This window comes from Ceratotherium simum, chromosome 2, assembly GCF_057802395.1.
Source record: "Ceratotherium simum simum isolate JZ-2026a chromosome 2, ASM5780239v1, whole genome shotgun sequence".
Classification (NCBI taxonomy): domain Eukaryota; kingdom Metazoa; phylum Chordata; class Mammalia; order Perissodactyla; family Rhinocerotidae; genus Ceratotherium; species Ceratotherium simum.
In genome coordinates, this window is record NC_141901.1 from 25,386,129 (window position 1) to 25,400,211 (window position 14,083).

Sequence of the window (14,083 nt, forward strand, 5' to 3'; positions counted from 1 at the left end):
CTGGAACCAGACCTCGGGGTCCAACCTCTTCTGCTGTTCAGTAACCTGTGTCATTTTTTCCTCATCTAGAAAATGGGACAATAACAGTACCTGCCCCTAAGGTTTGCAGTTAAGATTAAATGTGTTAACGCATGAAAATGACTAGCACACGGTGCCTGATACATAGACAAGCACTTAATATCCATGCATGTCCATACTTCATTCCTAGCCAGCATTTATTCAGTACCTGCTGCATGCAGAGGCCTGTACCTCATTCTATTGTGGGAGAGGGTGCAGTGGGACAGGTCCCCAAGTTACCAGACAGTTCCCATTCCCGAGGGGTTTTCAGTCCAGGTGGGGAGCATGTCTATGCACAAAGTACAGCAACAGTTTCCAGTGTGGTTAGGTCCTAAGAATGTGCCCCGGAGCATGATAAAAATGCTGGCTTGGACACCTTAACCCAGAGAAACAGACCTCTGTTTTGGGGGGCCTATTTGGTACAATAGTTCAGCCTACCCTAATTAATATATTTCAGAATCAGATCTCTCAGTAGCAGCTACAAGTCTGCTTTTTAAACAAGTTCCTGGGCTAGATTCTACAGCCCATTACCGTGTGAGAAGCACTGTGCTAGGACATGGTGCCAGCTTCGAAGTCACCTTCTCCTCCTCACTGGCCTCCCCTCATTTCCCCACCTCTCGGAGCGCCCAGGCTGGTGCTGGCCCTCTTCTCTCTTCTGTCTACACTCATTCTCTTGGTGAGCTCATCTCGGCTCCTGCCTTAAATGCCATCTAAGGCTGACAATGCCCCTATTTCTATCTGCAATCTGGACCTCTCCTCATTCCAACTGTCCAGTCCATTCCTCTACGTTTGTCTACTAGGCATCTCGATCTAACACATCCAACCCTGCCCAGCCTGCTCCTCCCACAGCCTTCCTCCCCCTCAGTAAAATGGTTCCACCAATTGCCCTGTTGCTTGGACCAAAAACTCTGGAGTCATCCTCGGCTCCTCTCTCTATCCCACAACATCAAAGCCTATTGGCTCTTCCTCCAAACGTTTCTAACTACTGCTCACCACTTTCAGCAGAACCACCCTGGTCTGAGCCGTTGTCATCTCCCCACTGTTACAACACTAGTCTCCCGCCTCTGCCCCTTCCCTTACAGTCTGGTCACAACCCAGCAGCCAGAGCGATCCTTGTAAAAACAGAAGTCAGATACGTCGCCCCTCTGCTGCAACGGCCCCATCTCACTCAACATAAAAGCCAGTGTCCTCGGGTTCTACGTGATCTGGCCCTCCATTCCCCCATCCTCATTTCCCAGCGCCTTCCTCCTGTTCACACACTCCAGCCACACCGGCCTCGCTTTTTCTTGCCTAGAGGAGCCTTCTGCTTGCTGTCTCCCTGCCTGGAATGCTCTTCTCCTTGACACCTGAATGCTCGTTCCCTCACTTCAGGTGTCTGCTCAAATGCTACCTCACAAGTGAGGCCTTCACTGCCCACACCACATGGAAAGACAACCTCCCCGGCAGCCCTGTCACCTGCTGCATCTTTCTCCAAAGCGCTTATTATCATCTAGCATGTTATATGTTTGCTTCTTTACCGTCTGTCTTCCTTCCTCTCCATAAGCTCCATGAGGGCAGGGATGTTTCTTTTGTTTACTGAGGTACCAATACTTAGAACAGTGTACACAATAGGTGCTCAATAAATACTTATGGAAAGACTGAACAGCTGCCTTCCAGTATTCTGGAGAACGCAGGACAGCTTCTCTCCCACTGAGCCCGCTTCCAGTGCCTAAAACTTTTCATCTCAACTGTTTCTAAGTCCTGAAATTCTACCAGTTACAACGAGAGAAGGCGAAGCTGACTAATGATGGCCGACTTAGGGAGGGGTGGTCAGTGTAAGGAAGGGAGGGTCTAGCCCTCTGGGGCTGGAAGAGCAGAGCTCGAGCAGGGCTCCTGGTGAGGTGCCACCGTGGGAGCCAGGTACCCGGGAAGGAGGGGAAAATGCTGAGAACGATTTTTACAGGTTGACAGACCAACAATTCATTCAATGAACATGTATAGGGCCCTTACCTACCTGCCTCATAAGGCGCTAGAGATCTAAAATCACATTGGCCCAGGTCCTTTTCCAGAGACTTCATCATGTGAACAAGTAACAGAGTACAGGGCCAGCTTTTCCCTTTCAGCTCACTCTCTTGTTTTCACTATCTATTTCAAACCTTTCCCTTCTCCACAAACCTTGACCACTCCCCCCAGTCTTCTCAGGAAACTTCACTTCCTAATTGCACAGAAAACAATAGAAGTCTTCAGACCAGAACTACCTGCCCTTCCTGCTACCAAACCTGTGTATCTCCCTGCAGGGGCCCCTGCTCTGCCCTTTCCCTCCCGGGGCCGGCAGTGGCAGAAGTGACCTCCGAACTAGGCCAACCTCTCCAGCTGTCCTGGGCTCCTGCCTCCTCAGGGGTCTTTGATGTTGATTATCACCCCCCCACATCCCCCCCACCCCCGCTTCATTGTCAGCCTGTCTCTTTCAGTTGGTCCTTCCATCAGCTCTCAAACAATCACGAGTCTCCCCTAAGATTTTTTTTTTTTTTAAAGATTTATTTTTTTTCCCCCAAAGCCCCAGTACACAGTTGTATGTCATAGCTGCACATCCTTTTAGTTGCTGTATGTGGGACGCGGCCTCAGCATGGCCAGAGAAGCGGTGTGTCGGTGCGCGCCCGGGATCTGAACCCCGGCCGCCAGCAGCGGAGCGCACGCACTTAACCGCTAAGCCACGGGGCCGGCCCTCCCCTAAGATTAAAACACAAATTCTCACTCTCATCTTTCTCTAAAATTCGAGCTTTTCTTCCTCTCACAGCCAAACCTCTTGACGTGGCCTCACCCTCACACAGTGGAGTCTGTTCAATCCACTCTCCAGCACACTCCAGCCTGGCGTACACCCCCACCAAGCCACCTAAACTGCTCTCACCAAGGTGACTTCTGGGTCACTAAGGCCAATGGTTAATTTTCAGTCTTCATCTTACCTGGCTTCTCGGCAATATCTGACATTATTGACCCTCCCTCCCTCCCCCAAAACACACACTTCAAAATACACTTTCCCTTTGGCTTCCCTGAAACCACACTATCCTGGCATCAAAGACCATGTATGAACTAACAACTCTCAACTGTCCCTTTCCTCTGCGTCTAGACCCACATGTGCCACTGCCTGCCTGGTGTCTCCTTTTGAATGTCTCACGAGCACTCCAAAGCCAGCACATCCAAAACTGAACCAATTTCCCCCCTCCTAAGCTGCCCTCTCCAGAGCTCCCTCTTGGTGGAGACTCACTTTTTATTTTGCTGCTGTCACCAGACAATTGGCATCATTCCTGGAAATGCCTTCTCTCTCCTCCCCCACATCCAATCTGTCACTGGGGCCCCCTGAGTGTACCTCATAGACACATGCCACCTACTTCTCTGCCCCCACAACCAACGCCCCTGATTCAAGTACCGTCCCCTCTCAGCTGGACCACGGCAACAGCCTCCCTTAACTGGTCTCCCCTCACCCACTCATTCCTTCAAAGCATTCTCCACACAGCAGCCAGACTGAGCTTTTGGAAAAGTCAAGCTGCTGTCAGTCACACAATCTGTTCACAGCCTCTCATTATGCTTACAGTTCCAAATCCCTAACACACACTACAATGGTCCTGCCCACATCTCCAGCGTTACCTGGGAGCTCCCTCCCTCCCCACCCCTTATTCTCTAGCCTATCTGGTCTATGTGACATTCTTCAAATGAGTAGAGAACCGCCCCTCCTTACAGCCTTCCCTCTAAGACTGGTCTCCCTCTGCTCAAGTGTTGTCTCTGCTGGAAACATCCTCTCCTCCCTCTCCCCACTTCTCACTGAGCTAAACTCACCCAAACCCAGCTTAAGCATCACATATCCAGCTAAGCCTTCACATGCCTCCTCCACCAGCTTAGGTTCCCCTTTCCTCATTACATGCTCTTCTGTCACCCTCTACTTCTCCTTCATAGCACTTATCATGATTACAATTCATTTTTTATGTAATTATCTGTTCAACATTAATCTGCACCAGCAAACAGAAAACAGGGCTGGGACTGTGTCTATCCTTTTCAAGGTGCTGGCACAGAGCAAGCACTCAAATATCTGAGTGAATTAATAGATGCCACTTTGGGTGCCTACAACGTGCTAGATACTGTGCTAGGAGCTTTACATGGGTTGTTCCACTTACTGCACATGGCAACCCACAGAGGTGTGGGTACTAGTTTTATTATTCATGTTCACATTTTACAGATGGGGTGCTGAACTCTGGGGGATTATACAGCATGTTCAAGGTAACATAGCTGGTAAGTGCTGGGTAAGGATTCAATCTCAGGCTTGTCCCCTGTCAAAGCCACTGCACCACCCTTCCTCAGTGCTCCCCATAGTCCTCGCTCACTGCCTTAGATGCAGTAGGTGCTCAACTAAGAGGAAAGAAGGGGATGACCCACTATGTCATCACAGTCACCCCTGAGATCTACAGACAAGAATTAAAATTCTCCTTTTCCAAATGAGGGAGGAAAATGGAGTTTGAGGGGTTCAAAGGGTCCCCCAGCAGTAGGTGGCCATGCTGGGCTGGAACCCAGGTCTTCTGGCTCCTTGTCTAGGGTGATTTTCTCAACATCATAACCACAGTTAGGCACTGACAGGTGAGCAGGGAAGCTGTGCAGAAAAGAATTAACACAGCAAGCCTGAGACTGCCATCCTTAGCAAAGTCTGCGTATAAGAATGGCCCCAGCTGATGTCTGAGAAGATGGATTTTGGGCAGGTCCCCGTAACTGATTAGGGTGACTCATTGTGCCTAAACTGCTTTGCAAACAATGTGGTTTATGCGGAGCACCTGTTTTTCTTCTGGAAGTCTGGAATTTTGGTATACACTAGGCAGAGGGTGCCTACATGAGCAGTCCTCAATAAAAAAACCTGGGCACTGAGTCTCTCATGAGCTTCACACATGTTGTCACAACTCAGTGCTGGGGGAATTAAGCACGTCCTGTGTGATGTTGCTGGAGGAGGACTCTTGGAAGCTCACTCCTGGTTTCCTCTGGACTTTGCCCCACGTGCCTTTTCCTTTGCTGATTTTGCTTCGTATCCTTTAACTGTAATAAATCATAGCTGCAGGACTACACGGTGAGTCCTGTGAGTCCTCCTGGCAAATCATCGAACGTGGACACGGTCTTGGGGACCCCCAACACAGAAGCCTTCCTCACAAGAGATGAATTTTGAGCTTTCTTTGAAAAGGGTGAGAGGGGCGTGAATTAGTAGATTAAAACAGGAGGAATTCTAGGCAGGAGAAATGATGTGAAGAAAGTTAGGAATAGATCAGTCATTCACAGAAGGCCCTACAGCTGTTGAACGTGGCCTAAACAGAGTCGATGCTGAGAAAATCCAGCACTACAGTTAAGAGGTGGAAGAGATAAGGACTAGAGAACTCACACTTGGTAGAAACATCCAGTGTCAGCGAAGTGAACCGGTGAAGTCATACATATGGAACTGTTAGTATCAAGGAAGGATTGAAAGAATTTAGCGTCTGGCTGTCCGCAGCTAGTACGTGGCACTGGACATTCTGAAGGTCTGTGGGAGAGCTGTTGAGCGGTTGAAGCAAATTAACATCCCAAATTACTGGTTTTTCAAATAAACCACCTCAACATAAGGAAATCAGTCTGCTCCAGAATAATCCACTTCCCATTCATTAGGGCAACTATTCACTCCTTCCTTTATCCCTTGAAATGCCTTTGTCCACGGTCCAATATGCCCTCCCGTCCCCCCTGTCCCTCCTGTCCCCCCCTCCTCACTCCTCAGGAGGGCTTCCTGGAATAATCCCACCCAATTGTTTAATCACTTCTTTTATTCTGCATCTACTTAGTACTTAAGTCTTCACTTTATATTAAATAATTTTGCCTTTAACCCAGAAAATCATGGCAAATTTTCCTAGGTTATATCCTAAGTTCCTGCCCAGCCTCTTCCTCAGCATCCTAACGTCATGAAGGCAGAAGAGGGACTTTCATGACCTGTTTAGCTTCACCCCACCCACCCGCCTCCATCCTCCAGCATCAAAGGCCCCTCTAATGGAAGGTTCAGCACACAGCCTGGCTGTTCCAAGCCATCCCCCTTAAGGGAGCATGGAAAGGGCTCTAGCAGGCAGCTTTGCATGGAGTCATGCTCACTCCTCATCCTGCTTTGACTTCATAGATAGATCCCACTCAGGTAACTGTTCTGCTCCTGGTGATCAAGCCAGTGCCTGTATTTTGCATCCCAAATCAATTTTATTTCTTCTGCTGGGTCCCTGCGTTACCTCCCTGCCCAGCACTATTATTCCTGCAAGACTACACCTGCTCTGCCCACAAGTCCTTCTAAAGACTGGAATCCTGCCCTGAAACCCATCCCCTGGGGCTGGGCCTCCATTATCCGATGCTGCCTGCCGAGGGCTCGTCCTAGCTTATCCCCACCATGCCCTGACCAATTCTAGCTCACCTACTCTGGCCTCCGAGGTCTGCCTGGTCTAGAGACTGCAAGGTGGCAGCAATAGGCTAGTCTAAATGATGGTCTACCCTGGCACGTGGCAGCTCTTTTTTTTTTTAATTTACAGTTGAATGCCTTTAAGCTAGACACACATTTTCCACCTCCCCAGAGACCCCACAACTCCCTATTGCTATCAAACGCATGGAAGAAGAAAACCAGCTTTACTCAGTACCTGCCAGACACTGGGCTCTGTGTACACATTGGCTCATTTAATCCTTCCAGCAACCCCAAGTGGGTGACATTACTATCTTGGTTTACCAGAGAAGCTCATGAATTTGAGCAACTTGCCCAGATTATACAACCAGCAAGTCATAAATTCAGATTCGAATGCAGGCCTGCCAGATTCTGAAGTCCACACTATTTCCACTATGCCATTAGTGAAAGGGGTAGGTCTTGATTAGCCTAGGCATTAAGGAGGCCCCTCTGCAGCAGTGTGGAAGAGAAAATAGAAGGGCAGGAGAGCAAGTGAATGGACAATTAAGGTAGCACAGGAAAGAGGTCGGGCAGATGCGAACTCAGGTAGCAGCCTCGAGAACAGACAGCAGATCAGGGCCGGCTGGGGGAGACAGGACAGAGGTCACTGAGGGTGGGCAGTGATCTCTGCAAGTGTTAGGGAGAACACAGAGGAATAGGCGGCCTGGGATGAGTGAAACATCATGGCACTCTTGAAGGAGCTCCTGAAACATCATGGTGAAGATTCTGTGTATCACAAATCAAACTGGCCAAGAAGAGAGCTGGGTGAGAGACGGAGACTTGATCAGCCTTTCCTTAAGAGTGTTGGTTAACCCTTGGGTGCACCTTTATGCTTCTCTCTAAGGAGAGAAGCATAAAGGTGAAGGCCAGCCTGAGGTCACAGCCTTGCCCCCACACCGGCACTTGCAGGGCGGGAGGAGGACGAGAGAAGCTCAAGGTCAAGGAATGGAATGTCAGTGGGGATGGTGTGGCACCCTCCCAAGAGAGGGGCAACAGCTGCAGAGCAGGCTGGCGACTGAGGATTACCAGGCCCTGGAAGCCTTCAAAGGGCAATCTGAGCAGCATAGCAGGTGCACAGTGTTCAGCGAGCAAGAGAGTGCAAGTGGGGCTACTCTTTCCAGAGCTTGTCAGTGAAAAGGAGAGGAGAGGCCCTGGGGGAACAAAGACTGAGTGTGTGGGGGAAGGAAGGAGTCAGTGGCCAGGGGGTAATGGAAGGAACCATCTCCAAGAGAGGAGAGAGCTGAATCAGGCGTGTGGGTGGAGAAGGTGCTCCCCTGTTGGTCAGGAGAGGACCTTTTCCTTGAGAAAAAAAGCTGTGGGGGAAATTCCAGGGATGCTCTGAATTGGTGAGGAGGGAAGTCGATGGAGCTGTGACAAGTAATGAGGCATGGGGATCTGTTGAAAGTAAGTGAGATGGGTACCCCCTCTCTGCTCACACCCCCCCAGGGAGGGGCACTCACCGGGCTGTCATTTAACACCAGGCCCACAGAACCTGCACAGACATTCGGACGGACACTGTTCTTGCTACAGTGCGATCTAAGTATGCACCACCATCTGCCTCCAGATAACAGTATGCAGAACGTGCTCGTCGCTGTCACTGCAAATGGACTTCGGGTTTTTCTATCAGGACTGAAGAATATTTTCACTTTTATTTCCTCCCTGGTCCTCCACCCCACTTCCTCACAAGACAGGGTTCACCGTGGGCCATGTGGGTCGACTGACTGCTGTTTGACCCTCCAAATAAAGCTTTCCTCTGGGCAAAGCAACAAACTCACGGGGGCCCAAGGATGGCCTCAGTAGCAGCAGCCCTGGGGATGGCTTCTGCCCCTTGACATGTTCTCCTCTACCCCCAAAACACACACAGATACCCACCCGCTACACTCTGCTGGGGTGGGAGCTGCTGTCCCAGATGAACCTCAGAAAAAGCCACCATCTGGGCAGGAAAAGCTCTTCGGACACTGGGTCTGCCACTGCCCCCCCTTCCCCTGGTCTATTAGCTCTTAAAGACCCCTGACCAGTGACAAAGGTGTCAGGAAGCCTTTGATGAATGCCTTTCTGGTTCCCTCACCCTCCTCCTGCCCAGAACCCTAGCTTCCTCTAGCTGAAATACAATGAGAAGAACATAAAAATTGGAGTCTGAAGACTCAGACTGGGGTCCTGGTCGGTCCCTACGCACCGTGAGATCTTCAAGTCACTTCTGAGCCCCAGCTTGCAACCAGGTAAAGTGGAAGGAACAGTACCCGCCTCTCCCTTCTCTTGGGGAGGCAGGGAGAAGTTAATCAGGTGTACAGTGCTATTCTGATTTCTGGGATCTAAGCAAGTCCTGATGGCAGCTCAACCTCTCTCTCAAGAGCCCCACCCAGCACGTTTCCCAGCCATCAGTCCCTGGAAGCTCAGAGCCCAAGAAAGACACATCTCAAACGAATTCAATGTAAACATTTTTTAGGCCTACTCTGTGCCTGATTCCAGGATACAAACAAGAACAGACACAAGTTTTGCCCCAAGTTCCTGCAGCTGGGGAGAGCTAACAGAGTGGGCGTCTGTTCATGCAGTGGCCAGGGCAGTGTCCAGGAGAACTTGCTCCCTGTTGTCGGGAACAGACCCTACAGGCATGAGCAGAGTCTGAGTTCCCTGGCTAACCCTTCAGATGGAGGAGGAGGTGGGCAGATTTAGCTCTTGGAGAATCCAGGGTGAGGGTCCTACAGCAGAGGAACCAGAGACCTTGGAGACCCCAGCCTGGCCCGGCAGTGGAGCCTAAAGGGTTTGACACGCTCAGTGCTTCACCTCACCATCTGGGAGACGTGGTGAAGAATCCTGCTTTGGCCTGACTCACAAGGGCATCACAGAGGACAAACGAGAACAAAATGACAAGAGCAATAAGAAAATGCTTTGAAAAGGAAAGAGCTTTACAAACAAGGAATTATTATTTTTTCTTTCAGGGTCCTCCCCAGTAGAGCTGAGACAATCACAGAAGGGCTGTTTGTCTAATTGCTGATGAGCCTTTCCCACGGCTGGCCTAATGGGACTGACTCAGACGCATCTGGCTCCCTCACTCGGCAAATCATCTCCACCGAAATGTCCCAGTCGCTATAGTTAGTACTTCCAGGGGATGGGGCCCCATCTTCTTTCCACCACCCTGCCACCCACAGCCAATGGGTACAGAGGTGATGCCTGCTGACAGACATTCACACTCCCCATCCTACCCTCCGTGCCACAGGCCTCGGCGCAGAGGACCTGAGAAAGTCACCTCCTCCATCACTTCCCCTCTGGCTGGACTTCCAGAAGCTGGATCAGACAGGAGGCTTCCTCCTGCCTATGTCCAGGACCCAGGAAGGGAGATTCCAGGATCTGAGAGCCAACCTATTCCACAGAGTTCGAAACAAAACAATAACAACAACAACAACAACAACCCTTTATAGAGGCTAAACATTTTCTATTCCATCTCACATCCATCTTTTCTGCAGCAATTTCTCTCTCTCATTCAAATTAGAGTAGAGTTGGGGATGGGAATGTTTAAATGATAAGGTTTTCACCCAAACCATCAATTGTGCTAACACTCCATCTTTGGCTGTGTGTGTAAAAGGCAGAGCAGGTAGCCACACTCTGGATCTGCGAGGTCCTAGCCTAGCCTTTCTCTGTCTAAACTTATCTCACACACACCCAGAACTGTTCTATTCCCAGAAGTACTTCAACCAATTTCTGTGCACAGAGCCCTTTTGTGTTTTTTTTTTCCTTTTTTTATTGTGAAATTTTTGTTGTACATTATTGTTTATCAGTCACCATATAAGTGCATCCCTCCACCCCTTGTGCCCACCCCCCACCCCCCTTGCCCCTGGTAACCACCAAACAGTTCTATCTGTCCATGTATTGGTTTATCTTCCACACATGAGTGAAATCATGCACACTTTGTCTTTCTCTTTCTGGGATAGAGCCCTTTTAAAATGCAAATATCTCTGAAGGAAGGAACCATATTCCACTGGCCCTGGCCCACTTCTCACACAGCACCTGTGCCCAATAAATATTTACTGAATTAAATTGGGTACTAGACGCCTGTCCTCACGGGACACGGGTCAGCGCCCAGGGCTGTGGAGGGCGGGGTGTGCAGGAGGCAGCCTGGCCAGGGAGCCACGCCTCATTTCACCAGCCTCACTGGGTCGGTGGCCTAGAGCAGCCCTGCCTGCCACAGCAAGATAACTGAGTTCTGATGAAAGTAAATCTGAACTAGCCAAATATGGAAACTCTGCAGGAGGGGGCAGAACCCGCGAGCAAGTCAGCGCTGCCGCCCAGTGGGGTTAGCAGCAAGAGAGTGGCCCCAGTATTCACCGAAGATTCTCAGAATTGCCAAAACCCTGATGAGCAGTAACTAACGAGGGGGAGACAATCTGGCGTGGAGAGCCCAGATTCCACTAATTCTCTGGGTGTCCCCGGGCAACTCAGCTCACCTCTCTGAGCCCCGCTTTCCTCCAAGAACCCTTGGAGCTCGCCTTGGGGGTGTGTGTGTTGTGTTTCTAAATGAACACGCTCAATCGAACGGGTCATGGAGGTTTCCATTCATTCCAATATTAAAGTTTCGTTCTCGAGTGCTCTGGCTGGGAAAGTCTTGCACAAGTGGAGCGGTGCCTAAGGATATGGAGGGGGAGCCAGAGGTTTGCAGTGCGGGCGTGAGGGGCACCCCAACCTGAACCTGGCCCCTCCAGTCCACCAGCTCGCTCTGGAGCTGCTCGCCAGCTCGGGACCCCCAGCCTCCGCCGTCCTCGCCACATCTCTCCCCTGCTAAGAAAACCCGCCCCAGGCCCCGGAGCCCAGCTGCCCCCCACAGCGCACTCACTCGTCCGCATCAGCGGCCGCCTGCGCCGCCGGCCTCCCCCGACTCCGGGCCCGGGCCCCACCGCCTCTGGCCCGGCCTGGCCGCCTCCCGCGCCCTCCCCGCGCCGGTCGGGGACTCGCCGGACGCGAGGGGGACGGGCGGCCAGGCAGGGTGCCCGCAGCGCGGCGCGGGGAGCGGGGAGGCGGCTTCTGGGCTCGTGCCTCCGCGGCGCTTTCGGTTTCAAAGTAAATGGGACGAGCCGAGAAGCGCTCCTCGGTCCCCCCGCTGCAGCCCTACAGCCGTGCGGCTTCACCCCCCGACCGGCCAGGACTCACGTGTGGCTCCGCGCGGGCTCCGCGGGCGCCGGTCCGCAGGCGCGCGGCTACTCCGGGCAGCGGCCGGCGGGGGCGAGGCTCTCAGCCCCGGAGCCCCGACCGCGGAGCCCCGCCCGGGAGGAAGGAGGGGCGGGCCGGGCCCGGGAGGGGCGGGTTGCGGGCGGGGCCCAGGGGAGTGGTCCGGGCGAGGGGCGCAGGCTGGGGGAAGGGCGGATGCGCAGGGGCGTGTTGGGTCGGAGGCTGAGAGGCAGTAACCTGAGCAGTCAGAACTCCAACCTACCCTCACTAGAATCATTAGTACCTACAAACAAAAATCGTCTCTGATTTCCCTCCAGTACCTTTGAACTGTACACGTCTTACCCTTCAACCAGGGATAACCAGGCTCAACCAATCCTTTCCTGTTTTGACCTGTTAGCCAAGGACTGAGGTCTGACTCAAATCAGACTTCCCCAGACCTTCCTTCAAATTCGCCAGCCCTCCTCCTTGCTGCTGGCCTAGCAACCCCTTTCTAGAGCTTGCCGGCGTACCAAGGGCTTCTCAAACATCTCTTTGGATGTTCAAAACAACCTTGCGAAGCAGGCCTGGTCATCCCCATTTTACAGATGAGCTCTCTGAGGTCCAGAGAAGTGACAAGAAGTGATGTGCCCAAAGGAAGTGCTATAGCTACAACTTGAACTTGAATCCAGGTCTCCTGACTCCTAAATATAGGTCTCTTTCTTACCATACTGCTCTCCCTGAGCATGTGTTCTGAATGATATTTGTATTCTATATAAATCTCCTCTATGAAGATTGAAGGCGCATAAAGAGCGTGAACCTGGAATGAAACGGACCTGAATTTCAATGCTAGCTCCTTCTCTTTCAGGTAGGCAACCGTGGGAAAGTTACTTAACTGCCTGGAGCTTCAGTTACTCATCAGTACAAGAGGAGAATAATACTACGCACCACTCAGATATGCGTAGCAGCTGGGCAGGAAACACACAGGAGGGAGGCAGAGGTTGCCGTCATGAGGAGGGGGAGGGCCACTGGTGCACTGAAGAGCATGTGTGGGCTCTAGAGGAGCAGCAGGCTCGGTGCCCACCTGTCCTTGCCTGAGCTCTTATTTTTCAGCAAGAGCCAGAAATCCAGAGTCAAACCTTTTAGTTGGTGAGAATCAGATTCACCACTCCGTGGGGAGATGGGGCCTGTGGGCATTGCTTTGGGACTCCAGATCCACCTCACAATCTCGTGAGAATTAAATGAGATGACATTCCTGTACTCCTGACTCAGAATAGGTGCCCCGTGAAGCTTAGTTTCTCTCCCTGTTCCCTCCTACAAGACACCTCTCATGGTTGCCTACTTCCTGCCTCTTTTCTCATTACTCACCCACCATCCCCCCACCCCATCCAGCCTTCTACAAGCCAATATGTTTTGTAAAGGTATATCTCCTTTTGCTGGCTAGGAACACGAATGTCTAGTATGCACATACGCAGGTATGCTCACGCCCCTGATACGGCCATTGACCATGATTCAATTGTCTCTCCCCACCCTTCTTCCCCATCAACTGAATAAAGCAGCCAATTTGCCCCAAGAGTGATATCCAAGCTTTAAATACAATGGAATCAGATGCTGGGTAGATAGAATGGGAAGTGGGGGCCTTGTGACTCCAGGGCTAGGAGTCTAATTGGGGAGGCAGAGGAATTTTAGATGAATGTTAGTTGGAAATCAAGGACATGTTCCCAGTTCCTCTTGTTGATCACAGGATCCTGGGCAGGGTGTCTGGGAGAATAGACAGACCCTGGGACCTAGCGAGTCTGATGGAGGAGACATGATCCTTTTCCTCAAGGATCTTGAAGATGGATGGGAAGGACAGGACACAGATGTACATATATAAAAAAAAAAAAAACATTAAAAACTTGCAGATGATAGCTAACATTGTCTTATTATACACCAGATACTGTGCTCAGTGCTTTATCCACATTAACCCATTTAATCATCACCCCTATTTTATAGATGAGAAAACTCATCTCTTGAACAATTTGCCCAAAATGCAAAATTCTTGGTTTGGAAGAGATAAAATTTGAACCTGGGAAGTCTGGTTCTGGTGCCCTTAACTACTACGCCACCCTGCCCCTCAAAGAAATGGCTGGTGTGAATTCACACAAAACAACTTTAATAAGGAGACATATTTAGCAGTTTTAGTGTCCTGAAAATATTTGCAGTGTTATAAACAGAATCCAGTCTTCAAACTAAATTCATCTACAAAAATCAGGACAGGATTGGACTATATGCTAAATTTTTACACAGAAGAAAAGGGCTAAACTTTTTATCCCTTTCTTTTAAACACCCTAAGATTACCTCTAGACTTCAGAGAGACATGGCTTTCAGCTGTTTAATTTCCTGGATGAAAAGATAGGGTAAGAGATTGCAGCCCTGGCTGTCAACGGAAAGATGGTGCTG

General features: G+C 50.8%; 1 protein-coding gene across 1 annotated transcript in view; it reads right to left on the reverse strand.

Annotated features, from left to right (window-relative positions):
* The window catches only part of TRAF5 (TNF receptor associated factor 5), a 45,168-nt gene extending 33,444 nt beyond the window's left edge, over window positions 1-11,724 (reverse strand). Inside the window, exon 1 of the mRNA XM_004424880.3 lies at window positions 11,648-11,724. The gene's annotated coding sequence lies outside the window, so the exon portion shown is untranslated. The remainder of the gene's footprint in view (window positions 1-11,647) is intronic.
* Window positions 11,725-14,083: the final 2,359 nt, after the last annotated feature.